Here is a 27,942-nt window from a genome sequence, read left to right as displayed (position 1 = left end):
TTCAACAATCCCTGACCTTCTGACCTGAGGAAAACTTCCTTCTGCCTTCAGATTTAGTGATTAATTTAATCCTATAAATGCAGTACATCATCTAGACACTTCCCAACATCCTGCCTTGCAACCACATCTGAAAGCTGAGTTACATTTCCAGGGAAAAGGAGGGGAACCGCCTCCATGCCCTGTTGGCTGTGCCCTGGCATACCGGATCGCTGTGGTGCATGTGGAATGCAAACAAACAGCAATGCCACATCCTTCCAGAACATCTGAAAAATGTGCTTCACCTGCTGCCTTAATAATTACATTAGCCTTTCTTGCAGCTACCTCATGCTGGTGACTCACTGCTATTTTATGCTCAGGCAAAATCTTCAGGTGTCTTTTTGCTGCCTCTTACAATTGTGGTCTAAAGTTTACTACAGAAGTTTCCATTTTAAGTCCCTGAGAGCATGTCTTTGAACATTGCACTCTCTCATTTCTATCCCTCTTTATAACATTACGCTGTCTCTGTTTTTATTATTCCAGGGGAGAAGGGCATCTGTTTGTTTCTCACTACTGATGGAGCCTTGCTCTGACTGTTAAGAGCAATGGGCTTTATTCTCTGTGGCATTCACAAGCACAGACCTGTCCCTGGCTGCACAGATGCTAATGGATATTACACCCCCTACCATTTTTTGTCCCTCAAACCAATAGCTCCCTGGGCACAAGAAACAGTAGTAAGTGGAGAGAAACGACAGAGAAGTGAAAAGAAATGAGGAACGAGATGTTTATAGCAGCAGTGGGATTAGTTATTTTTTTCTTAAAATTATTACTTTGTGTCTATTCCTCATTAAGTTTCCCAAAGCTAAACAGGCAGCACTTTTCAGCCATTCTTGGAGGGATTAAAATCAGACAAAATGCAGTAACTCTCTTGTCACAGCATGGTATATTGCCATCTTGTGGCTGGTTTACCTATACAGTGCTGAAAATGTGAATAAAATAAGTGCGCTTTTCTTCTTGTAATCTTATGTAAGCATAACCATTTAAGAAATGTAAGGGAGGCTGATCACAAGTGGATGAAGTTTCAGATAAACTGAGAAAAAAATCAGATAAACTTAGTACCATTCCATCAATCTTTTTCTCCTTTATGTGTGTCCTGTTTTTCTGATCTGTAACCTGTATATGAATTGCATCACTGATGTTCTTCTTTCTTATTTTTTGTGCTATGTTTAATGAAATGCAGTTCAGTGACATTTTTTCTTACTTTGGCTTTTTAATATATTTTGTATATGATTCTGAAAATAAAAACTGCTCTAATCAGAATCTGATTTTGTTGAAGTAAATTTAGCAGGAACTTTGATGGGACCAATGAATAGCTAAAAAAGCACCCAGGAAATGTGATGATTAAAGCTATATTGCAAGAGATGTGTCTTAGTTAAATGTTTATATGTCCTGATCAATAGAATTATTTTTTCCTAGTTATATCTCCAGAGTACACACACACACAATAAACATCTGCACAGAAAATTAAATACATTAAAGGGAAGGGATGTCTCCTTAGTAATATACATGAGCCCAAGATATGTCTGCCTGAACAGGAGTAGACTTGGGCTGGCACTTTAGTGCTTTCCTGGATTAATGCCCATAATGAGATCTGTGTTGATTATGAAACTGTTCTGCTTTGGTGACAGTGAGAAGAATAAATCACAAAGTGACTCTTAGTGATTTCATCATTCCTTTGATCTCATTCTCTTTCATAAAGATGGAAATCAGATATGAAAAAATCAAGAGAAAAAACAGTGGAATCAAGTTACATTGGTAATAGATAAACATAAAAACAAGATAATCACTCTCAGTTACCACCTAACAATCTCCTATAGAAAATCTTCTGTATTTTGAAGCCTTTGACACTCATTCTTAAGCTGGCTGGATTTGAGTGTTCAATATTTAATAAACTTGAAGTTTCTTCGGTCTGAAGGAAGTGACACCCTCGCTTGACCTGCTGCTTCCTAAAGTTGCTGAAACAACTTCCCTGCAAGACAATTGTGTACAACTTCATCCCTTCAGTGTTTGCATGGGGATTTCTGAAAACAAAAATAAAAATTTAAAACTCACCGAAAAGCACTCCACAAATCCAACCACCCAATTTGGTAGCTTTCCCTTTCCTGTGGTCCACTCCACAGTTGTGGTCAACTGTGTTAACCCTTCCCTAGCAGAAACAAAAAGGACCAATGTTTACAGGCTTCCACATGGGAAGGATAAACAAACCATGTGGCAGAACCTGACCCTGGCATCAACTACAGTTGCCCACTGATAACTGCTGATACCAGTATGTACTTCCTAGAGCAGCAATTCAGCAGCTGCAGCACACAAAGCTCAGGCTAAGCAAAAAGTCATCCAAAAAAGCACTGCAGATCTTCACAGGAAGCAGAGATGAATCACTTCCTTTTTTATAGTCCTCTATCCTCCATTTTGTTTTTACGGGAGGTTGGGGCAGAGAAACAATCATAATGTTAATTTTCTGGGAAGTAGAGAAAAAACATGGAACACATTTCCAACTATAGTTTCTCATTCAACAGTGTCACTTTTAGCAGTTTGAACAATTCCAGGCCTCCTTCCTCACACCCTCCTCTCCATCTCTGTGGTGCAAATGCAACTGGTTTTGCCTCAAACTCTTAACAGACAACTGTTCTGTCTGAAAAATAACCTGGCAAAATGAATTTCACTATCTTCAGTTGTACTAGGTCCCTGATGCAATTCACTGCTCACCTACATGGGCAGTAGAAGAGAGAGAAGAGGTAATACTGCAGCAGTCAGCCATGGAAAAGTTAGTGGGTGGCAGATAGAACCTGTTTTCTTTCATGCCAAGTACCTGAAATGTACATCAAATTTCAGCTATAGAGTCCTTCTCCCATTTTCAGAAAACATTAAGCTTTCAGAAAGCTGTCTCTTGGAGAGCTCAGTCCAACTAGGACTGTGTTTGTGCTGCAATTTCAGCAATACAGAGATAGATAGAAAATATCTATACAGAAATAGAAATTTGGAAAGTGCCTTGGCACTTTTCTCTGATGGGTTTGAACATCTGTTTTAAAGTGTAACTGTACTTGTGTAACAATTCCCAGGGTACTAACTCTGTTGCCTGAACAGAGAAAATCCAGGTCCTTCTGTGCTAAAAACATGAGTCCCATAGGATTGCCAGTTTTCCCTAGATAAGCAATTAATTCAGTAGGTAGCAGCAGCAGACACCAATGTGCCCACACAGTGGATTGTGTTATACTTAACCAACCTCCAAATTTCACTTTCAGCACTTTAGATGATGAGAAGGGGAGGTGAAGCAGTTTGCTGGACTGAATTAACTACCCTGTGTTCCAGGTGCCCTTGTGATTGCTGGTGTCAATAAAATATGCAGCAGAAGGTGGCCTTTACTTAGTTTTTGATAGTCAGCAAATAGAAAGGCCCTGGTCTAGGCATGAAGAAGACACAGCAGCCTCAAAAATGAGGAGTTGAACTATGCTTCATATTTTTTCAAATATGCTGTGAATTCTGAACCAATTGGCAAGTCGGATCAGGCACTAGGGTTGAACAGAGAGCATGGCTGGGACCCTGCAGTTATGTTCAGTTTAGCTGGGAGTTGTGCCAGGAGGCATGATGTATTTAAGGTTCAAGTACAAGATGGTGACACTTGGCATTTCCTGGAAGCTGATAGCTCCAGGTAGTGGCAGAGTCACTGGCTATGATGCAGCACTAATGTCAGTGCTGTCACTCTTAATATGGAGAGACTGCAAGTGCCCAGAGGTTTGTTCTTGTAGTTTCTGCATTTCTGCTTTGTATTTAAGGCAAACACTCTTCCCTAGACAACTGCAGGTGGGATGTTCCCTGGATTTCTCCAGAAGCTGCAGGAAGCCCTAGCAGAAGTGTCTTGGGACCTCTAGGAATTGTCATCAGTAACAGAAGGTAGCATTCAAAGAAAAATGTGAATTTGAAGTTTATTTCCTTTAAAGATGTCTCATTGGATAAAATGTGTCTTCATCTGGAGCTACTGATTTCTGTCTTGAGACTCAAGCATTATAAACTATGTCTAGATAATATGAATGCATTTTTTTTATAAATTAAACCCTTGAGCATTCTTTTTGTTGATGATGGTGGTTTTTTACTTTAAACCATATAAAAGGAAAAGAGGGTATTGATTGGATCTGGCAGGTGGTAAAGCAATTTATCCAGGCTGCAATCTCTCTGAGTCCAGCCAGTTTCATCTTTCCTATTTTAAAAGCACTAACCATTTTCTTTGTGCCTGGCAGTCAGGGAAGAGACAACCATGGAATGCAATGAAATTATTTTGTTTCTCATGAGGCAGGTGGAAGAAGACAAGGGTTTAATAATGACTCTAAAGTTGTTACCAAGTCATCTCTGAAACATATATGAAGATAAGCACCCTGGGAAATGCTGTACATATCTTCTGTATAAGACAGTGCTGAAGCTGTCTCTAGAAGATTGTCTACACTGAAATCACACCTGAGCAACATCCAAATCACATGGAGCAGGAGAGGCGACATGTAAGGAAAATAGCAGGAAAAGCATCTAAATAAGAGGCTAAATTCAAAATCATTCTTGAAAAGTAAAGCTACTGGAAAACAAGGAAGGGGATCACAGATTGCAGTCTCTGGTTTTTCATTAAAAGCAAACTAGAGACCATGAAAACATTTTTTAGGAATCAGAGAGTATCTATGTTAGTAGTACTGTTAAAACCTTAAAGGTGAAAATAATTTACAATTATGGACATTTATAATGCTCTACTTATATGTAACACTGAAACTGTTTTAGGTGTATTAACATAAGCATCTGAAATGCCCTTGCAGCACCTGTTGAATTAAGTGAAGAGTTTCTGAGCTTCCTCAAATGTTAGTCCAGCTATGACAAGAAAATCCTAAGAACTGCAGAATATTTTATATATAAAGGTTTTGAATCATGAAGAGCAGAAGACAAGCATCAAAGAGTTTGGGGGTTTGCTCTGGAGTTTTGGGCATAAGTCAGAACAGAGATGAGAAAACAGAAATTTACTTTCTCAAGATCAAGTCCGTAAAACCCACTGTTGCTTCTAACAAAGTTCGCTGATATCCCCAAGGAAAAGTTCTTATTTTCTCAACATTTTCTTGATGTATACTGCGTGCTAAGGCTATACAGATAAAATGGTTGCATAACAGATGCAGATTTGCTTATGGTACACTGGAAAGCAAAAAGTGACAACATGCCAATCCTCACAAAGATTTTGCACCCGAATGATGTGTGTCACTTCCATTCACTTTATATTCCATATTCCTCTTCCCACCAGTTCCACCTAGACGATAGATTAGACTCAACCCCTGCTCCAATGATGTGTGTGACAGCTCCGGCTGCAGTGTGGAAGTGAGAGTCCATAAGCACCTGTCATCTTTCTTAGGTGAGGGTTTTAAAATAAAAGGTGTAACCTTACCACAAGACAAAACTATCGAGTTACATGGTCTTGACTGTCATTCAGTGTGAGCAGAACTCTGTTATAATCTACCAAATAGAGCTGTGAAATAAAAGGGTAACTTTAAATTATTTGTCTCCTTCTTGAAATGACGCTTACTGCCGCTGGAATTCCATGTTTATCACATCCCACAGACTGCCAAGCCAAATCTGCCCTACTTTGAAGAAAATTATAAATTCAAATTGGTTTGTGCAGGTCTTGAAAACTTCACCAGGAATATAAAAGTCCATGTGGCTGGCAACATCATCAAGAAGAGAGGTTTTGAAGGCTTTGGAATAGGAATTGAGTGAACAGGGCTGTAGGTACGAGATAATGCAGAAAGGACATCCATTTTTCCTCTGCTGAATGTTAATGGAGAGAGGGAAGCATGGGAAGGACAGCAAGCTGTTGTGGAAGCATGGTAATCACTGGAGACTGCAGGTGTGATTCTGAACAGATAAATAGATTTTGATTAAGTATCAGAATGCATTTTTCTCTTTTTTTTTTCATCTTACTGTTCAGCACAGAATGATGCTTTGAGTCCAATCCCAAATCCTACTGAAGACTGCCATCAATTCAGTAGACTCAGTACGACACTTTTTAAATTACTTCATTCCCTTTCAGAATAATGCAGCCAGTAAGAACACTTTTTGACACCTTGGTAAAGTCATGACTATCACTAGTCACACTCGAATGCAGCTGCTCGAAACCGTATGTCCATTTCGTTTTAGCAAAACAAATTGATTTCCTGAATGCACTAAGAAGAGGTTAAGACTTAGTTCCAACTCTGCATACTAATAACAGGCAAAGAAAAATCTATGGCTGTGTAGACAAAAATGTAAACAAAAGAAGAATTGACATTTTTTAAATCACATAATTAAGCTGTCCTAATTATATCATTAAAATGTAAACAACATCTATGGAATAAGCAAGTCAGGACACAGTCAGATATGATACTTTTCCACTGTCTACACCCATAACTAGGGAGGAAAGTTACAATTATGGCCTAACTCTCCTTAAGCTGTCATGGATCCACAGCCCGGTTATCCTATTAAAAACCAGCATTTCTATCCTCAGATTTCTAGAGTTTCTTACTTAGTTTTTAACAGACCACACCTCTAGGAAAGGAGTAGGTCTGGGTCTGCCATATTTACTTCAGCCTTTAAATGTCCAGGACTATATATAGTGACTGTGGGAGGGGATAGGGAGGAAAGTCCATCCTGCACTTCTTGGGACGTAATCCTCTGGTTGGTTTGCAGTACACCAGCAGTCCATCTTGGTCAGAGCTCTTTGTGCCAACAGTACAGCCCATGTCAAGCAAGTCCAGTGTTTTTGATATGATCCTTCAGTAGGGCCACTTACCCAGAACAGACCCCAGCTAAACTAAGATCTCTTCCTTCACAACAATGTTGAACTAAAAAGAACAATAAATTACACCTGTTTCCCCAAATCAAACAGCTTTTCCCATAATAGAAATCTATATGGATATGTCTTGGTGGCCTTTCAGTGGAGTTCTTTGCCATCCATTATGCCAGGCTTATATCCAAGGAAATCGAGAACAATCCCCTACTCAGCTCGGACTTCCTACTCCATGGTAGGGGCCTCCTTCGAGGTGTTTCTTTCTGGCTGTTCCTCAGCCTCCTCTCACACTTAGAAACACATGAGCTGCCACACTGCATCAGGTTAAATGCCAGTTTAGCCCAGAACACGGACCCAGTAGCACTTATTAGCCAGTATTTCAGGAAAGTGTGAAAGAAACAGAAGAATAGAAGTGCACAATACAAGTGTACAATAGAAGTGTACAGCAATAAAATAAATGCCATTTTCCAGTAGTTAACTGCTTAGGAGCTGATATTTGGGAATCTTTACTGGACCACAATGTTTAATAACCAAAACTTGATAATTTTTATTTCATTTAATATCTGCTTTTTCATCCTTTTGGCCTTCTTTTTCAAGGAGTGCTATGATTTAATTTTGAATATTGTAAAAAATGTTTCCTTTTGTGTTTTTTTAATAAACTTACTGTAGATAATTTCATTGCATGTCTCCTCAACATAAGGACAAAAAAAATTGCACGTAATGGTTCTCAATTCACCTCTCTGAACCACTTTTAGTTCTGTAGGCTTTTATCATATTACCTTCTCATCCATCTCTTTTTCAGACTGGAGAGATGAAGCCTGCCTTTGCTGTTGTGTATCTTTGATCACCTTGCAGCCCTTCTCTATCTCATCTTTATTTTCCTCATACCTGCCTTGAGGCTACTGGGGAAGAACTGTACGCTCCTTCAAGCTGTGGGAGCACTGTCAATTTATGCATTGGCATAAGGACATTTTCTGGGTTCGCTCCATCCCTTTCTCAATAATTCCTAATGTTTCATACATTCTTTTGACCTGTCTTCAGGACTGATTTGATATTTCCAGAAATCTAGCCACAGTCACTCCAAAATGTATTTCCTGGATAATAATAGCTAATTTAGGGCCTGTTAATATGTATGAATAGTTTGAATTATTTTTATTCCATTTGCATCACTTTGCACTTATGATCATTAATTTTCATTTGTCTTTTTATTATCTAGTTGCACAGTATTATGAGATTCTGCAGCTCATGGAGGTCAGCTGTAGATTAGACTGTTCTGAATAATTTGTTATCAGATGCAATCATCTCATTGCAGTATTTATCCCCTTTTCCAGCTCTTTCCAGCTTCATATATTCCATTCTCTGTACCTCACATAGATTTTTCTGGAACATGGCCATCGCCCCCTTCTCAGTCCTTTTCTAGACTTCCTCCTCAGAACACGATGAAAAAAAGATATGCCTGAATCCCCCATTCCCTTCACATCTCTACAACAGGCTGTCTGTGTGGGATTCATTCCACCTAACTTTAGACAGTGACATCTATTTCTGAGCCAAGTTCTCTCTATAATCAAACAGAGAGGAAATAGGCAGTGCTACAGTGGAAGTGATCCAACTCTAATGTAAATGTCTAAAATGCATCAGATGATTCATGTCCTAAAAGTGTTTATTCCTCCTCATTGACTCAAAGGGAGTCTGCAGTGAGTGGAGCAGATGCAGATTATCTACGTCAGAGGCAGAGACATCATAAATTAGGTGAGAAGAATCCTGCTTTTCCCTCGCAGATCTCACTGGGCCACAGACACATAATTTTTCTTGTGGACTAAAAATCCAAGAACAACATTCCTAAAAGACCTCAAACATGGAGTAGGGAAGGACTGGGCTTACCAGAAGTCTACAGGGCAGCACCGTTGTGATTTGCCATGCAGGGAAAATGCAGCTTCCTTTGCACTGTATTCCACATAGCAAGTGGCCCAAATGTAGCCTGGAGCTGGTCCAGCTGGATGCAGGCTTCCTAGAACAGAGAGGGCATGGCAATATTTTACATGCCCTTTCCCTCATTCCTCCATTACCCTAGCTCCAGAACACTGTAATGTCACCACAGGTACTATCAGAAAATTTGGGCTTTCTGCTCTTTCCTTGGAAAGATTTATCTGTGTCATTACATCATTTCTATAGCATCATGTCTTTCACAGAAAGAACAACCTTATAATGGATATATGTACTTCAGCTTCTCTGCCCTATCCTACTTACCATCCTTTCCATTCCAAATCACCTATCACAGCAATCAAGAGTCTGATTGCTGGCAGGGGATCATTCACTTACATTTTTAAGACTGTTCCCTCCACAAGTTAATGACAAAAGCTACATTTCTAAAAAAACAATGTTCCCACAACAGTCCACTGAGGCTGCTAATATAATCCTGAGACACTTGGTAAAGTTACCTCTGAGATCTGTTTTACAGCCAATAATACACAGGAAAAGTGCTGAATTCAGGATATAAAAAAAAAGGGAAATATTCTAAAAAATCTATTTCCTTTTCCTTTATGCAATATTCACCAGGGCACAAATATCCAGGGAGCAGCTTTTTCTAAAGTTTCAAACTGTTACTGCAAATTCATGTGCACTGGCTAATACCCTTAAGCAACTGAACTACTCTGAAAATATAGCTTATAAAAATACTTTTTCTTCTGTCAAGGAAATATTCATAGAACAGCCTATAAAAAGTCTTTTAAAAAAATTATTTCTTTTACCTCCAATTAGACTACAAGGCAATCTTCTGGCCCTGGCTTGAATCAAATACTGCCTGAGATAAGAGCAATGAAGCAATAAGATATATAAAGTATAGTTCATAGAGAATATTACTGCTTACTCTAGCAGAAATGGAAATATTAAAGATGGTATCAGCACAATATTTTATTAATTTTTATTTTATTATAACCTTCTTCACTACAGCTGAATGTGGAACACCCATGTCCTCTCCAGAGAGAAACCACTGGATGTGGTGTTTGCTTGGAACTCTTACCCAGAGACTGGTGATTAGTGCCAGCCCAGAAATGGCAAAGGAGTGCAACTATTCTCCCAAAAGAAAGCTTGAACCAAGAGACAAGACAGCAAAGGATTATTTAGGAATATTCTGTGATTAATAGGACAGAATATCGTTAATCTAATTATCTAAATGTTAATCTAGCACTTAACACAAACATTCTGTATATTTTTCCAGCTGAATAATAAGAGAGACTTAGCAAAATACTTTATATACTCCCAGAAGCTATCAGAGCAATGAGATAGAAAGCACTGGAATTCGATGCAAAGCTATACCAAATGCCTGGTAACTAAAACTTTAGGAAAGCATGACAGGGAGATGGAGGCTAACCTAATATAATGAGGTATGTAAAGAAAAATCATATAATTGCTATAATAAGCTGTTCTAGTATGAAGATGAGGTTCTTATGTGCCCAGTGGTACAATATGGATGCCCCAGCTGAGTGCTCACTTCTGGTCAGTGGAAAAAACCCAGATATTTCTGGGGTATAATTAATTTCTTCTTAAATTAGGACACAGCTGTGGAAACCCCACATCCAGAATGCTGTCTTGTGAGCAGGCTCCCATCCCTAGATTCCTACTGCCCATTTTTACTAAGGAATTTTCTAGCTATTATTGAATGCAAATGATGTGTCTCAAGAGCCCTATCATTTATCTGCTCATTCAGAAAATCTCATTGAGCTGTATACTTGTGTAACTGCTGAGGACCTGCACAAATGCTAATGGAGTACTCTTATGCTTGTCTGAAATTGATTCCTCCATGATATGTAGAGAAGCTGTTTATGGGGCTTCTTCTTCCCCCATAATTATTTTTTGTCTTAGGAAGTTGATGGAATTGCAGTCAGAAACTTCGGGTTTGGCCTTGTGTACATTTTCTATGCCTGTGTGTTACAAATGGCCTCCTGGCAAAAGCAAGGCTTGGCAGTCAGCGGCGATGCTCAGCTCTCAGACAGTGCCACAGCACGGCTCCCTGCGTCAGGGAGGCTGTGTTGGGAACATGCCCCAAGCCAATACACAGTTACAGAGGACACAAGCACAGAGCTTGCACATCTATTCAGTATTATCCTCTTTCATTTTTGTAAATACCAAGAAAAGAAAAAAATAATAATTTTACAACTTCTTCTTTGTTTCAAGGGAGGTAAGTAAAATCTAAATTAAAGGCATATAAAACAAGTTTTAGAAATTCTTGAGTCCTTGAAGATTTCACTGATACTGCAAAAGGAAGTATCTTTTTCCTGATCACCCAGATGCTACTTTTCACAGATTGTAATATATTTTACTGAAGTGGATAAAAGTTTTCTCCATTTTGCCCACCAGGAAATGCATTCATCTCATTTTTAGCACTTAATTCCTGAGTGCTCAGAATTAGTTACATCAGATGAAATCTTGGAAAAGTTCCCTTTAACTACAGCAGGTCCAAGATTTCACCATGGGCTAGATTTTTAGAACAGCTGCTGGCTCCTGAGTCTGAGAGAGATTAATGGAAGCCTCAAATGCTCAGAGAAGCAAAAAATCTGGGTCTAGATATAGGAATCTCAGGTTGAGCAAAAGCAGAGACATCTCAGTTCAAACTCAGCTTTTGAAAATTTGTCTGCATGTATAGGAATTCATTGCTTTCAATGATTTACCCATGATCTACCTAGAGCCTAATCTGTGGGATTTCTATCATGATTATAGTTAAGGTAAAAACCCAAAAATGGCATTTTTATCAATACAGCTCTTCTGGTAATTTGAGTGCTTTCAATTGCTCAATGCAACTTTGCCTTGTGCAGACTAGACATAGAGGGAGGGAGGAAGAGAATTTTGACAGAGATCAATAATGTAGTTTAGACAAGGCATTACAGGAGCGTCTGTCTGCTTTGGTATCTCCCTCTAGTTTACCAGTGGGGATAATGGGCTTTGACATTTTGCCAGCTCTGCCATCCTCGAGAAAAGGTTCAATTCTAAATGTCTCTTGCTAATCCACCATCAACTACAGCACCCTTAGGAAATTAATTTTGTCTGGCATTTCCATCATGAAAAGGATATTCAAACTACCTTACAATGCACAAAACAGTGTTCTTACCTGCACAGCTCTGTATGATCTCCCAGGAAATAACTCCTACATTTTTCCCCTGTGTTTGGGATAAGCGAGTAGGAAGCTTTCTACTTGGAAGTGAATTCACACCAAAAACCCAAGGAGAGCATACAAAGATCACAAGCTCAAGAAACTGAGCAGGAGTAGGATGTATGCAACAAAATAACACCTCTCAAGCAGAGATGACTGATGTTAAGTTTAAAAAACAGCCAAAACTGCTTTATGAAGACAAATTCTACTTATTCTGAGTATGAAGCGCATTTTTGTTTTGCTTACTCCAAATATATGTTTTTTATTTTATTTTTGTGTCCTTTGACTGTTACATATTAAGCAACAGTCTTCTGAGAAAGCTACTTCCTGGCAAATGGAAATCCATTGAATGAATATTACATGAAACAAAATGTTGTATTTTCTGTATTGTCTCCTGAAAATGGTTTTCAGTGTGCTTGGCAGCAAAGTATTATTGATAACATTAACAAGACATGAGGAAAAAATTAGGTGGTGAAGTAAAGAACTGAGTGAGAATTTTTCGGGTGATATTTGCAGAAAGCAAATTAGGCAGGAAAATGGAAAATCAGGAAAACTTTATCTTACAGTATGTGCAGGAAGAAAACAGTCTTACAGCAGTACTTTAAAGGTGACGGGAAGGAACCAAATAAAGTAAATCCCACATGAACAGAAAATGTAAAGGAAGAAAAGCAGAATCAAGTTTGGACAGCTAGGTCCAGATGCCCATCAGACTGGAAGATACCACATTATCAGTGACATGCTACTGTGAAACACTTACTTTCAGCAATATCCTTCACCCCTCATGCCTTGTGATGACTTCCGACATTTCTTTGTCCCGCAGTGTCATTTCTTCTGTTCCTGGTATTCCTGGAAACCCTGGGAGGGTTTCCCTGCCCTCCCCAGGCAGGCCTGCTGCAGCACCAGCAAGACCCTGACACGTACCTGCAGCTGCAGCTCCCCCATTAACCTATTTCTTCCATGCTCTGCCCCATCCTGTAAAAGGTGATGTGCTGCTCTGTTCAGTTGTGTTTTTTCCATATCGATCCACTTTTCTTTCAAGCCCCCAAGAAAATTGTGAGAAGAAAAAAATCTTGCTTTTACAGTTTTCCTAAAAATCATTTTCTTTCCTCTGTCCCCTTCTATGCAAGGCCTTTGCTAAGTGACTAGTTGTTGTTCTGAAGATGGCTTTATGCTTCCTCAGTTTATGTGTAACTTTGTCAAAACTACTGTGTGTTTCCTCACAAAACCACCTTGATCTGTTCTGGTTTGTTACACATCTTCCTTCATGGCATTGCAACTGAAGTGGGATATTTGGGGCAGGGATGCTTACAAAGTTCTCCATGACTATAAAATAACAATTATCTCAGCATTGTTGGGGCAATGTTAGGGGACTCCAGAGAGGCCGGTCGCTTCAACTGCTGCAAGTCCTGCTTCTGAATGTTGTCATTCCACAAGGCATTCCTTCAAATGAGAATTTCTGTGGCTGGATGCCAGAAAATTATGCAATGTCTTTAAAATGTGAGGCACGGAATGGATTAGTACTTTGTCTGTCTGCTGAAAAGTTGGACTATTTTCATACACTGGGATAAAGGTGGTTCAAAGAAAATGTGAAGCTGCCACAAACATTCTGTTACCATTTGTCTGTTAGGAGCTAATACTGAAATAGCTGCAGCAATGCTGTTGCTATTCCACCACAGTGTAGGCAAAGGATCCTTGCAGGAGAGACGAAAGTGGGACACACGATGCTGCAGCCTACTTAAACCGAGGAAGTTGTGCAATTAGTTTGATTCAAAGTGATAATTGACCCAGCTCATGACTATTCCTAGGATAAAAAGAGAAGGAAAGATGGTTTGGTGCTAACTCTGTCTCAGCCACTTCAGGCTTTCTGGTTATCTTCTTTATATATTTAATTAAGTACATTTGAAGGACAAATCTAGAGGCTAATGAGCTTTTACCACTCCCATGGAAATTAAAAGCAGCTGCACATGTTCCTGAGGTTTTGCAAGAAATATATTCATCCCATAAAAAATACATTAGTTGACCATTAAAGTTCCAAAACATGACAATAAAAGCAAATACGTTTATAATTAGTGCTGCCCCTCATTCATTAGACACAGTCTGGCGTCTCCTTCACTTCTCAATCAATGCTTTGCTCTTACTTTGTGCTTTCTTCATTTTGCCTTCATGTTTGCGTTCAGAGTTCTTCTGGATGAAAAGTACTATAAATAAGCAAGCTGCTGTTACTGCTGACCTCAGCCTATGACATCCTCACAGAGCTTCTTGTTTTCCTGGGTGTCAGACTAATTTGAAAGGAACTGGTTACATGAGTGACGAGTGCTTGTCCTCATCCAGGCAAGTTGCTCTAAAATAAATACAGGGATTTGAGTCAAAGATTTCATCCTGTCTATTTAGGAACTCGCAAATTCAAAAGTAGTTCATGTCAAAGGCACAGAGTTGTGATGGTGCCAGATGATAGGACAAAGCCTGGTAGTACATGACTGATTGCTTTGGGAGACAAGGCTTTTGTTTGTATCGAAAGGTAGATTATGAAAGGTGTTGCCAGCTCACACCTGAATATACACTCCATTTCATGTGACTTGAATTCCAGTAAAATGTGTCATGTTAAGGGAATTAAAAGTTGATGAGTATATTGATAGGGGCGCAGGAATTAGATAAATAGATTATTTCAGCTGATGCAGAGAGTCATCATCTTGCAAATCTAGACGAAGTATATAAAATCAGTATTGGCAATATAAGTATTTCCATATAAATAGTGGTAAAATAATGCTGCAACCTAACAGTTGCACAAACTAATTTGTTTCTGCAGACCTTGAATAGACTGATAGGACAAACTTGTCTGAACAAGCATATGTTTTAACACAGTCATAAACACTGAGTGTGGAATCTGAGGCACGCTCATAGGATGTAGAATGAAATCCTGGAAAGCATGGACACTATAAATATTGTAGAGGTCCCAACACGTAATCAGCTAAATATGCATTTCCTTATATCAACAAATAGGAACTTCTATTACTATAGCTAAGAGATTGAGCATTATTATTGTTTAAGATCAAGGAAATTTCGAATTCTTGTATCTTCATATCAAAGAGACATTGACGGATGGGATAGAACTCAATGAAAGATTCGAGATGCAGAAAATGTACTTTCTTGTCTCTCCCAGTATAAGTGATAAGTTCCAGTTTCATTTGTTGTGAACTGACTGTCAGCAAGGAACTGGAGACTGAAGGAAATTATCACTCCATAGGATTCCCTGATTTCCTATCATAGGCATTTAAGTACTGTGCTTCCTGTTGAAAACAGTGATGCAGGAGCATAGCCAAGAGAGCAAATCATTCAGAAATGGTTTCACTTCTTTTATTTTGTCATTATCTAGTCAGTATTTCAGTCAGCCACCATGGAGCAGACACTGAGCTGCCTGAGTTATCACCTCCTTGAATAAAGAAGGCATCAGAAGTGGCACAGCTGGGCAGCTCCCAGTAAAAAGCATTGTTAGAACAGTAGAGAAAAATGAAGACATTAAGACGCACTCACAACAGTATCCTTCCATTTTTTCATCCCTGCATTGAAATATTTCAACAGAGACAAAGGAGTGGGAGATAGAAATGGGGGGGAGACTGTGGAGTCATGGACAAATGTGCTAGGGAGTGAAGGAGGGAGGAAGAACAGAGAAGTGAAATCATGAAGGATGCAAAATGGCAGAAATAAGAGGAAAAAAAATAAAAAACAGACTTAAACAAAAAATATCAGGGAGGAAACCTCATTTTGCAGAAGAATTGCACTATTATAGCGATATTAGCACAGGAAGAAGAGAAACTTTTCTTAAGCAGTTAGAAATGTGTAACTTTGATGGAGTCTATCATACTTTCCTGTCTCCCTCCCCTGTCAGTTCTAACAGGGGTCGGAAAGCAATGAGGGGCCGAGGATTGTAGCAAGAGAGCGGATGTTCTTGGCTACTCTCATGCTTCCTCTCCTCTCTTGGTTTCAGTTTATTCTTGTATTTCCTCTGCAAGCCTGAGACCTCGACTTGGTGTCTCTTACAGTGTTACATAAGTCACCCATCTGGTAGCAGCGTGTTGTGCAGGCAAAGAAGGGATGCTGCTGCTTTGCAATTTAGATACAGAAAAAAAAGAGCAACAGACACTGTGGTTTGTGAAATATTGGCTGGTTTAATTATTTTTTACACATGATTTCCCCTCCATTTATAGAAGAACTTTGGAATATTTATATTCTTGTCTACTCTTACACCTTTACAGTTACTCTGTAAGACTGGTTTTAGCTCTGTCTTTCATGAAGTTAGACCTTTTTGACTGATTTTTTTTCCCACTGTCTCCTTTCACAGTAATGTGGTTCTACTTGCAGCACATACCAACATGTTTACTGTATTTATGTGCATAGCATTACTAGTAAGGCATGGTTGAGAACACATTTTCTGCTTTTGTTTACTGTGTTTTTGCCATTTGTTTCTTCTGGCCCTAAAATGTGATGCTACAAAATCTTTTCCTTAAAGTGGGGGATGTGGTAAATTCTGCCCTCTTTCACCACAATCATGAGCAGGACACCAGCTTCCTTAGCTCATACTCCTTCACCTTCTGGCTTCCCAGGTTTCCTTCCGCCCCAAACCAAGACCTCCATGTACACAATCATTTGTCCCACCAGGTGGCTCCCAGACTGGGATTGTTAAGGGAATCAAGCAATTACCCAATAACAAATACAGTATCTCTTTTGTTGTCAAGCCTTCTGCTTATTTCAAATACAAAGCACTCGAGGAAAGACATAGTGTCCACAGTGGCACAAAGGAAATTTTATTCTGAAAGAAAGTGCCACTGTTTTCCCAACTGCTGCAGTCAACAGCCTCAAAGGAAAGTTAATCAGCAAAGGCAGAGGCGATGGCTGGGAGAGAAAAGACAGTGCTGGGGGAGAGAATTGAATAGACTCTCGCTACCTACACTGGGAGGTTACCTGCGTTCCTCGTCCAAGTATTTCATGTTCAGTTTCTCAAACTGTGTGTTCTCTACTGTTGGAAATAACATTAAAGTCTCAGATTGCAGAGGACTCTGCCATTGCTTTTATCTGAGCATCTACACACTAAGATTTACATTTCTGGCTTTAAAATTAAATCACACTATCATGTTTGGCACAGAGCTTGGAGAAACTTTTCCAAACAATAGCTACACAATGCAGCTGCCTGGCAGTGAGAGGGTACAATCCCAGGAGAATTTCAAATCTCAACAAGCTGAGAATTCAGTTGGCATTCTTCTGGTTCTTTAGTGCATTTCAAAAGTTGATTTATATTAAAAAAGAACCTGTCTCATTGGCATAACACTTTTGTGGTCACAAGATAGTAGTCAAGGAAAGACATAGACACTATCAAGATTAAAAAATATACAAGTATTGATAGGAAAGTTCAGTTTAGGTAACAACGCATTAACGAATAACAGAAATAGCTCTTGAGGGGTCACTTATCAACTCAAAGAAAAATCAAAATATTTGGAATATAGGATACTTCTTTCACACTTGTCATTAGTCCAAGTCCCATCAAGACTGCTGAATTTATCTTGAGCTCTGCTGGTAACTGAGCAGATGATCAAGGTAACCCAGAATTCTTTCTCATTGTATTGGTAGGGCTCTTATAACTAAATTTTCAGAGTCTGACAGCTGATTATAAGACAATTCCCCTGGAGACTTCCCTTCACTTTAGGAACTCAGTTCTCTGTTGCATGTAACCGAAGCAAAGCAGTGACCCTTCTCTGTTCATTTTTCAAAAGCCTGTTTGAGAAATGTTTGATTGGACAAAATAACTTTAGTGTATTCTAGGAAAAACATCTTTTATTTTGCTTCTTTACTAGAGAAGCAAAACTATGCAATAGTCTACATTCAGTCATGTGCAAGATTCATGGATAATTCTGAGACAGGATCATTGAAAATGCTAATACATTATGTCACACTTTGACCAACGGCTTTTCTACACTGGTCAGGGAAAAATTTTCGTTTACAACTTTCAAATGTGTTAGCAAGCCTAATGGGATTTCATAACCAGGGATAATTTCTTTCCAGCTCTAGTTCTTCAACACTGAAATACCAAAACCAGGGACTAAACCAAGTATGGGCAGTGGTGTTCTTATTTGAAAAAAAGTGCTCACCAAGAGCATCTCCAGAGTGGGCGATGGTTCTTTGCTTTACTTTTTTAAGAGCTTGCTTAATTAGATAGTGTGTCTTCCATCAATATGTGATTTCTACCTACATTGCAGACTACAGGTTAAGGAAGATATGTGTCTCTACTCACATCCGTTCCATCCAAACTGTTTTCTTTTTCAGTGCACTAGTCTTCCTTCTTATGACTGTCTAGTTAATAGTTCTGTTCCTCCTTTGTGAATACACATTTTACCATGTAAGTTCCTGTGTTTGACACCAAATATTAGCTGACAAATAGTACCCTACTGCTGAATTATTCAATATTCCTCAGTATTGATTTCTTCTTTATTCCCAATTCGGCATGCACAAAGGCAATTTTGTCACAAATCCACATCAGCGTCAAGATTACAAGGCAATCCTTATTTTTCTGTGTTGGCTGGATGTTGCTTTCTATGGACCTTAACAGCTTAAAGAGAGAGAAGACTCGTATATGCAATCTGACCATCAGTCAGTGTAGGCAGTAAGAGTAACTTTGATTCAGTTGCACTGAAAACTGACATGTGATATTCTGTAGGTTCAAAAATATTCATATTCTCTCTATTAAAATTCTGACTTCAGTTTTTACTGCAGATAACAGATGCAGCACAATCACACTGTGTTTTTGCCAAATAGATTCTGTATATGATCTTCAGCAATACTAAAGTTCCATTCAAGCTTATGTATTAAATGAAGAAGCAAAAGTGAGAAGAGAAATGTAAAAAATGCCCAAAAAGTGCTCAAGCATGCCAGCAAACAGTCTATTTATCATTTTGAATCTAGCTTGTTGACCCTCCTTCTTTCAGCCATCACTTCTTTCAAGTCGTTCAAAATACGAAAGCAATGCAAGCAAGTCTCCTGAGACTGAATGTCTGCCATGAACAAGAAAGTGTAGTGAAGGAAACGGTACAGGAATACATGCATATATGATGTGGCTGCTGCTGCCTTAGGGGAAATGGGCAGAGGTGAAGTGAAACAGGAGGAAGAAGAGTTTAGAAGAATTTTTAAAAGTAGCAGTGTACTTGGAATACAAATGCTTCACTGGAATATAAGAGCTATACAATAAGGAATCCATAGCCCAGAGGACTGGCCAGATTTATATGTGAACTATATTTGTAAATCATACATCTCTCAGTGCTCTCTCAAATGAGGAACTTATAACTGTAATCAGAGATACACTATGACAGGTCTCTGATTTCTTGCTTGCGTATATTTTCTTGACAGTCTACTACACTGAGCAAGAGCTTTCAAGAGTGTGCTTACCCATAAATGAGTTCCTAGACTAATGAATTCTCTCTTCACTTGATTAATGGTTTTGTTGGAAGTGGTAAGAATGCAACAAATAGAAGTAAAATGATGAGAAGCAAGCCGCTGTGTCCTTGAGACAGAGGTGACTAGCGACAAACATGTTCTGAGCCTGAAAAACCCGCATAACAGGATAGTCAGAGGGAATCTTTCAAAACCTGTTGCCAAATGTAGGCAATGACAGTGTTAGATGACTCTTTCCAGAAGATGAAACATACTTGTCAACTGGTTCACTTGAGCAGGAAAGCTGTAATGTACCTTACACAATGTTAGTAGTTTCTAACGCACTGTATATTTAAATGCATGACCTCAGTGAATACTGAGCAAAGAGAGCCACACAAGCTTCTACTATAATGGCATTTTCAATCAAAATGACATTCTGCTCTTTTAGAGCAGCTATATTTTTCTTTAATGACTGATAGTTTCTAACTGCAAAGACTTGAGCTATGTCCAGGAATCTTTCCTAGTAATCCCCCAGCTTACTAAGGAATTTCAGTACTACAACAAACATTTTTAAGGAGAGTTCCACAGAAAATATTGTTTCTGTTTCAATGTACAATTTCTGCCACTGTCAGCTTTTTTACATTTTTATAAACTGACACAAATTTAAGTTTCGTCTTAAATTAAGACAAAAAATTTTGGTCATTTCCTGACCTGTTATCCATTGACCAAGATCATTTCTCACAGAGTCCTTCAATAATCACTATCCTCCAAAATACTGATGTCACAGTTTAACAACATGTTTATAGCAAACAGCATTATTTCTGCCCTTTTAAAGCAGTAATTTTGTCAGTGACCTCCTCCATATTCTTTCAAACCAGAAAGAATAAAGACAGTGAAACTGCAGTAAGGGCACACTGGGGTTTAAATTTACAGCCCATGCAGTCACTGAAACTCCATCATTATTGCTGAGCAAAGAGCAGAGATTTCCAGATTCCTCTGGGAACTGGCTACCAGACTCCTGTGCAAAGTCACTGGCACCACTTAAGTGTCTTCTGCACTCTATTTAATGTTATCAAACATTAAAGAAAATATTGAAAGAGAGAGAAATTACTAATACCTTGGTTCATGTGGGGACCCAGCAGACTGCCCACCACCAGAGTTGAAGCAGAGCTTCTCCCTTGAGACAAGCTTCACTCCATGTGCAGCACAGAGCATTAGCTTACACTTACTGTATGAAGCTCCCTGGACCCCAGAGTCAGAAAGAAGATTGCAGTAGTATAAATCCTGCACTAAATGTTACAAAAAGACCCCTCAGAAAGACTGTCACATGTGCCTCCTGAAAGGGATGTGTAAGCAAACAGCCCCACTGGGATGGAAATCTTTACTCTGGGCAGCAGAGATGCGAGTGCCCCACGGGATGGCTGAGCAGCACAACTCCCAGGAGCAGCCTTGGGGCCCCAGGAGGGAGTACAAGGGTCCAGGCAGCACAGGGAGAGGCTGTGGGCCAGCAACATGGAGGGTGGCCAAAGACCACTGTCACCAAGGCCATGGGTGGAGGAGCAGACAATGACATCTGGGGAAGCCAGCGCTCAAGGTCCTGGTGTTTCCCAGGAAAAGGACGTGAGGGGATGCAAAGGCATCAACGGCATCTCCCTCCAATTAATTTTGCTTTGTGCACTCAAATACCAGCATTAATACATAGCAAAGAACACAATTCGGAGAATTCTCACAGTTGGTTTTGGTTTTTGGTTTGTTTTTTGGTGGTGATGGTTTGGGTTTTGGTTTTTTTCCAGTGAGATGATTTCACAACAAGAAATTAAAACTCCAGAGTGAGAAATACAAGAAATGTTACTGAAACCAGATGAAGTAGTTGAGTTCAGTTCAATTACCCAGATATCTATAACCTCTACTCTTTTTACTGGAGTGTTTAGAAGGTCCACAGAGAGTATACAGATTTCAGTGAGTCAGAAGATAATTGGAATATTCAAGTGCTTCATATGTCTTTAGTTACCAGCATAAGCAACTCATATCTTGCCTTGTTCTCCTGCAAAGTTTAGCATCCTGGATGAAAAAACATCAAGCTTTAAACTGTGATCTCAAGGTTGATCAGATAATCCAGAAAGTTACTCAGAAGTGTGATAGGTGCTTACTACACTGAAGCACTAACTGCATCTATGTTCACTGATTGCTGTTATTTGAAGCATTTTCTGAAAAACCAAACTGCTGTCAGTTATTAGTGCGTGGCCAGCTTAAAAGAACAGCAGTCTTGAAACAAAAATTTCTGTCTGTAAAGATTGTGCAGCTGTTGTAAAAGGGAGTAAGTTTGTCAAATGGTAAATTGAAAGGGGCATGCCACTAGGAAAAAATGGAGATGGATCTGATCAATGTTTGCTTTTAATAATTTTGAGCAAGATAAAATACTCTACTGTAGTGGGTGGTAATTCCTGTTAATCCCACCAACAGTGGTTAAGGAAAAAAAACCACTAAACAAACAAACAAAAAAATCCCACAAGCAAATAAATCAAACATCCAAAACTTCCAGAAAATAAATGTTTGCCAATAAAATGATGGAGGATGGAAATAAGCAAGTCAAAATCATATCTTGCTATAGTATTTGTATTGCAATGTCACTTTTTCAATATTACAGTGAAGAAATGAGGTTTGACCCCAGCCCAACCAAGTGGTTTTTGGCCTTCCTTCCCTGCCTCCACCACTATACCCAAGAGTGACACCCAATGATCCACCCACTTGGAGCTGGTAAACCAGAGCATCATACCTATTTACCAGATGTGTCATCTCCAGCATTTCCAAATGGACTCAGCCCTCCTATGAGCAAGGCTTCTGGAGTCTGTGCTCAGTATGACGCTGCAGTGACTACTTGGAAACTTCTTCAAAACAAATGATGTATTTTTCTGTGGCAACATAGTGCAGAGCAAAAACATTGAAATAATAAAACCCCTGCACTTATGCCCCCAACTCTGGATTTCACTCTAATTCTGACTAATTGGGTATTTAAAATTGCATTTTAAGATTTACTTCCCTCTCCCCCAGAAGTTTCAGAGAGACAGACTATGCCATTTTCAAGGCAGGTTGAACATCAGATCTTTTGTGCATGTCAGGATTTCTTTGTTCCACCTGGGTGTCATCAGCGATAAGAACCTGAGTTACTGCGTGTGATAAAGTTAATTTGCATGTATCAACACAGCACATATTACCAATATTCTTCTTCAAACATCAGGCAATTGAACTAGAATTGTTGCCACGTTTGTAGATACCCAGTAAGAACTCCAGGAAGATTTAACTCTGCAGTTCTATAATAATCACCAAGTCCATGACCTCTTAGAAGGTATCTAAAAGGTTACGCTCGTCAATTAATATCTATCTATAAAAGTAGGATTAGTAGAGTATTCTGAGAAATGGAAATCTTCCCGGTTTTCATATTTATATGTAATAATGTTCCAGTAAAAAACCGAAGAATAAAATGAAAAACCCCAAATAACCAATTTGTTACTTTAATGTCATTTTAAAGTAATAGATAATGTCGCAATTACTTTGTAGATCTCTTCTCTTTCCTGACTTCCTTTGCTCAAAGATATTAACACAGAAAAGGATATTCCTTCTTCTAACACTTTCTGTTTGGTTTGTGGATTTTAGAGGTATCCCAGGAGTTTCATACAGTTTACTCAAACTTTCCCCTGCAATTCTGCATCTTATGTAACACATAATAGGATATGTCCATGAGGAGAATCTACTCAGTATATTTCATGTGTGCAGTAGACTTTTCACCAGAAAGCTCCAATATTTGAGGCAGTTGCAATACCTACAGGTCAGCTACTGATCTTGATTTAACAAGAACACGGCAAGTCTGTCAGAACTACAAAACTTTTTGTTTTTCTCTTTTTCTAGATTTTTTTTTTTTAAGTTGACTGTAGATGTAATCCTGGTATGTTGAGGCAGTTCCATTCTGACATAAGAAAAGAGGATTCATCCCTTTTACTGTAGAGGAAGGTTCACCAAGTGATTGAATAAATGGGAAAAGGCAGGAAATGAAGGTGCTATCAAGGCAATACACATGTACCAAAGAATGAGTGGCTATTACTCACATAGGTATGAATAACACATTCTGATGTCTGTGCCATTTTGCATTAGCCCAGGATGTTTCACATGCACTCATGATTATGGAAATAGAAATAGACTGTGAGTCAGAGAAAAAGTTGAGTCAGAAAGAATATGTGAAGTGAGTAGAAAGGAATGGTCGCAGCCATTAGTTTTGCCTGTGAAAGGTAGTAAGGCAAGACCAGTCAAAGAACTGAAGCAAAAGGAGCACCCAAAGGGCAACTGGGTGAAATTGCCAAGACAGGTTGACAACTAAAATGACAGGTATTTCTGTTATCCACAGTAGTTACATCTGCATGTTACAGAAGCTCAGATGACAGTTTATGTAAATCTTTTGGGTACTTTTTGTTTACATTATTTTCCACTGCCCTTGTGTTCATTATCTAAGGCATGTTTGTACCATGACTAAACAAGGTAAAATAAATCCTTCCCTGAGGCAAGGTAGGAAATCGAAAGGAGTGTTCTCACAGACTGTGTAGATGAAGGATATATAGATATTTGACTTCTTCTTAATAGGGGGCTTATTTCACAGAACTTGAAAGAGATAGAATGCTGCAGTTTTAAATACAACAGCGAAAATGTGCCAGAGAAACTTTAGGTAAGAAAATGGGACCAAAGAAAATCAGATTTTCTTATTAAGATACACAAAGTTTTCTGTTTTGGCTAATTCACAGGTAGCATGAAACTAGTGTATGTAGAGTATTTTACTGTTGCAGCTTTGATTTACTGAATATTGTGTTTAAGGACAGAGAAATGTTAACAAGATGTCGGTTTCATCAAATCATACTTCATTCAGTGTCTTGGGTTTGGGTCAATAATTCTGTTAACAAAGCAGTTATTTTCTCAGGACAAACTTAACTTTTTGAAATAGAAATCCAACTGACCCAAATAATTTACAAGTCCTAAAGTCAGAGAAGCTGTATTGTGCTCACATACTTCTCAGCTTCAGTAATTCAACATGGGAGGAAAAAAAATTACCCTGTAATGATCATACAAAATTCACTCTAGGTTTTATTTGTGTTAAAAATATGTAAGTTTGGAATACACTACAAAATTCAGAGCAGTTCAGATGAATTAGTTAAAGATGCTGTCTTGCTGGAAATACACAATTTGCAAAGACAGGCAATCTCTTTATTAGGACAATTTACATCACTGAGAAAACAAGCTTTCAGACACACAAATACTTGTACAGGTCTGAAACAGCAGAAGCATTTTGCAAAGGTAAACACAAATATAGAACAGGATTCTGAGTTTAAATTGTCTGTTGAATAGTAAGACCTGAGAGAAAAAGTTGCAGGCAGCAAACGTAGGATATGATCATGGAGATGGATGGTGATTATCTCCTGTGGGTCAGAAAGCAAAAAAGTAATCATAATCTGATGAATACGTTTAGCTCATCGTGACAATTACTGCTTTACAAGGGAAGGCATTGGCGGCACTGATTTTTTTCTGATACATCCATTATCATAAGGAGGAAAATGCCATCAAGCTTTAACACAATGCCTGGGTTCAGACTGGCTTGGCTGACACAGGAAAGATGATGACTGAATTTTTTACTTATTTTTGAACCTGACCACTCAAAGGAAAATATTTTCAGCTTATGAGTGAAATCAGTCCCAGCACACACCTATATGTTCTTCCATAGTTATAACAATACAGAATAAGGTCTTGACCTTGAAGATGTGTATATCTCAAAGCATAAGAACAGTCCTATTGATATCACTGGACAAATTACATGTTTAGCCTGTGTTGTAGTACTGCAAATTTTGAAGACTGTGTAAAAACCTAGAGCATTTTTCACTTCAGCAAGTTCAGAAAAGTTTCAGAGTTAATTTTAAATCAAAGCACATTAGAAGCTGAAAGGCCGTGATCGCCATCAAAATTGTAATCAAAAATTTTCTGTCGATATCACAGGCCCTCCCTACCTCAATTGACAATAATTGAAAAGCTTGTTGACAACACCAGCGGGAAAGCCATGGACAAGAACCCACTGTCTGATCTTAAATGTCCCCTTGGAGTGATTTACTGAAGGTGAGAATGGTAGAGTGTTAACAAATCCAGACACCCTCCAGTCAAGATACAGCAGTTTCAGATAGGGAATCCTTCTGTGATTTCTACCACAGGAAATCCAGCAGCTACTCCAAGCCAGGGGGCCTGGCAGAGGTCTGCTCCACCAGTGTTTTGGGTCTGGCTGCTCTGCGCTACCGAATGTGCACTGATCCGCACAGTAATCAGTCCCAGCTGGCTCCCAGAAGAGGCTCTCAAACAGCTCCCCAGCCAAAAACAACAACAACAATAATCAAACTATATTAAAATTTTTCCAAATGCCAGCCCATTCCTCAGTTTATAGTGTTTGCCATAGCATATGAAGCTCCATATGTTGTTTTTTGTACCGTCAACTTTGAATTTGTCACTTCTTCGTGCACCAAGTCTCTTTTCTTCTGTGTTTTGGATTTTGTAGTATCAACCACATCTGAGATTTTCTCCGTCTGCTGCCTCACTTCTGAGCAGTGCTTTGCGACGTGAATCTTTGCCTAACACAGTCCAGGGCTCTAACCATCTTCTTTGAGATCCTTGTAAATGTGCAATGACCATCACTAGTAAGGCTTATTCTGAACCAGGTACATTTTTTTCCATGGTAGTTTATAACATTTATACCTATCAGTAGAATCCTGTCACATTGCTCTCAATGCTGACAAAATTTTCCATTCGAGAACATTTTTGCCATCTGGTGTAAATACAACTCGGAGCCCCCAACCCAATCACAAGATTGGCTTATCTGCTGCAAATCAGTCATTCCCAGATACAATAAAACCACCAAATACACCAGTACCACCTGTCTTCAGAAACAATGCCACAGATACTCCTTCTGGTCTGTTTCTTCATTCAGATTGCTTTTCTTTTTTTCTTTTTTCTGATCCCAGATATTCTTTGGAGAGTCTAAGCATCCAGAGTTTTACATCACTCATTTGTTTTTCTTTTTCTAATAGCACAGCCACCTGTGGTATGAGAACTAAGCTTATGCCATATGACTTCTGTAAGAGCATCTTCAAGGTAGCTCATTCAAAAAGTTGCCCTAAAAAAGATGCCTTCAGCCTCTTCATAAGTTTAGGTGGGGCTTTTTTCCTCTTTTGGTCTTACAAAATCTAGTCATGAAATTATTTTTTCAGACTTATGTGATTTTTTTGTCATATTCTAAAGTCCAAGAGGGAAGAAGCTGTTAAACAGGAAATGAAGCTTTTCTTTTTCATCTAAAAAGCAAAAATCTGCAAGTCTTTTGTGTATTATTATCAAGCAAAATCCAAAGCCTAAAATGAAATCTAAACTCCCAATATTATTTAGAAGTGAAATGCTCCTTTCTCATCAGCTTCCCCAGAGTCTTTGTGAGATTATCAGCTAATTCTGGATATGGTATGTTGTAAATGAAGTATCACAGAAATGCTTTTCTTCCTGTAGCAGAACTGAGTGATTAATTCCACTCTGCTGTGCTCTTCACCCTTCACTTTAATGAGTCATCCAGTGGATAATGGTGGCCTCGCATCCTTTTTAGTTAGGGTTAGTTGAATACTTGTTAATTTTTCAGGGCCACTACAATCAGGATGCTACATATTAGAGGAGGCGTGCAAGACACTCTCCCATCTTAAAAATAAATTTAGCAATTATGTTAAAATGAAATCATCTCCTGTTTTTTCTGAGAAACAGGGGAAAACTTTGGGGTTTTTTTAAAAAATAAAGAATAACTGGTCTCAGACTTACTTCTTTGGGAGTTTTGAGGCTGAGTAACCAACTGAAGAATTCCTCATTCAAATGCTAATCTTCTCAGCCCAGGGAGCCAAATGCTCTGGATCTGGGGCAAGAAGGAGCATGCACTGGCAAATAGGCAACCATTATTGTACCCTGAGTGCCAAATCAGCTCCCCCAGCTTTTCCACACCTCCAATGGAAGCTCATACACACAACACGTGTCACCCTTCCCCTGCGCCTTGCCTGTAGCCATGCATTTGCACGGGTAACCTCCCCTCGGACTTGGCTCACACTTGACTGAACTCAGCACTAAGGGTGAGAGAGCTTTTTAAGATATTTGACTCTTCACAGTCCTAGGAAAAAAGGAAACAGAAAACAAAAACTAATCAGTCACAGTGACCCTTACACACTTCTGCAAAACCCATCAACTTCTAAGCTGTGGCAGTAGCCTGGAGCAAAGCAGGGAGCATCTGTAGCCTCATCCCAAACCTTCCTGGAAATTCAGACCCTGGAAGCATCAAACATCATTCATTGCTTTCTTTTGTAATTAGTGTACTTATTTAATAGCTGACATCCTCCAAGCACACACCCTCCAAACACAGGTCTAACCACTGATGACAAGCAGAATATACCTTCTCCTGTATAGGTCCTCCTTCTGCTTCCTGTCAGTAGAGAAAACGGGACCAAAAAAAGTCTTTCTG

Source organism: Lepidothrix coronata, unplaced genomic scaffold (genome assembly GCF_001604755.1).
Source record: "Lepidothrix coronata isolate B3197 unplaced genomic scaffold, Lepidothrix_coronata-1.0 Scaffold191, whole genome shotgun sequence".
Taxonomy (NCBI): Eukaryota; Metazoa; Chordata; class Aves; order Passeriformes; family Pipridae; genus Lepidothrix; species Lepidothrix coronata.
This window is presented reverse-complemented; position numbering follows the sequence as displayed.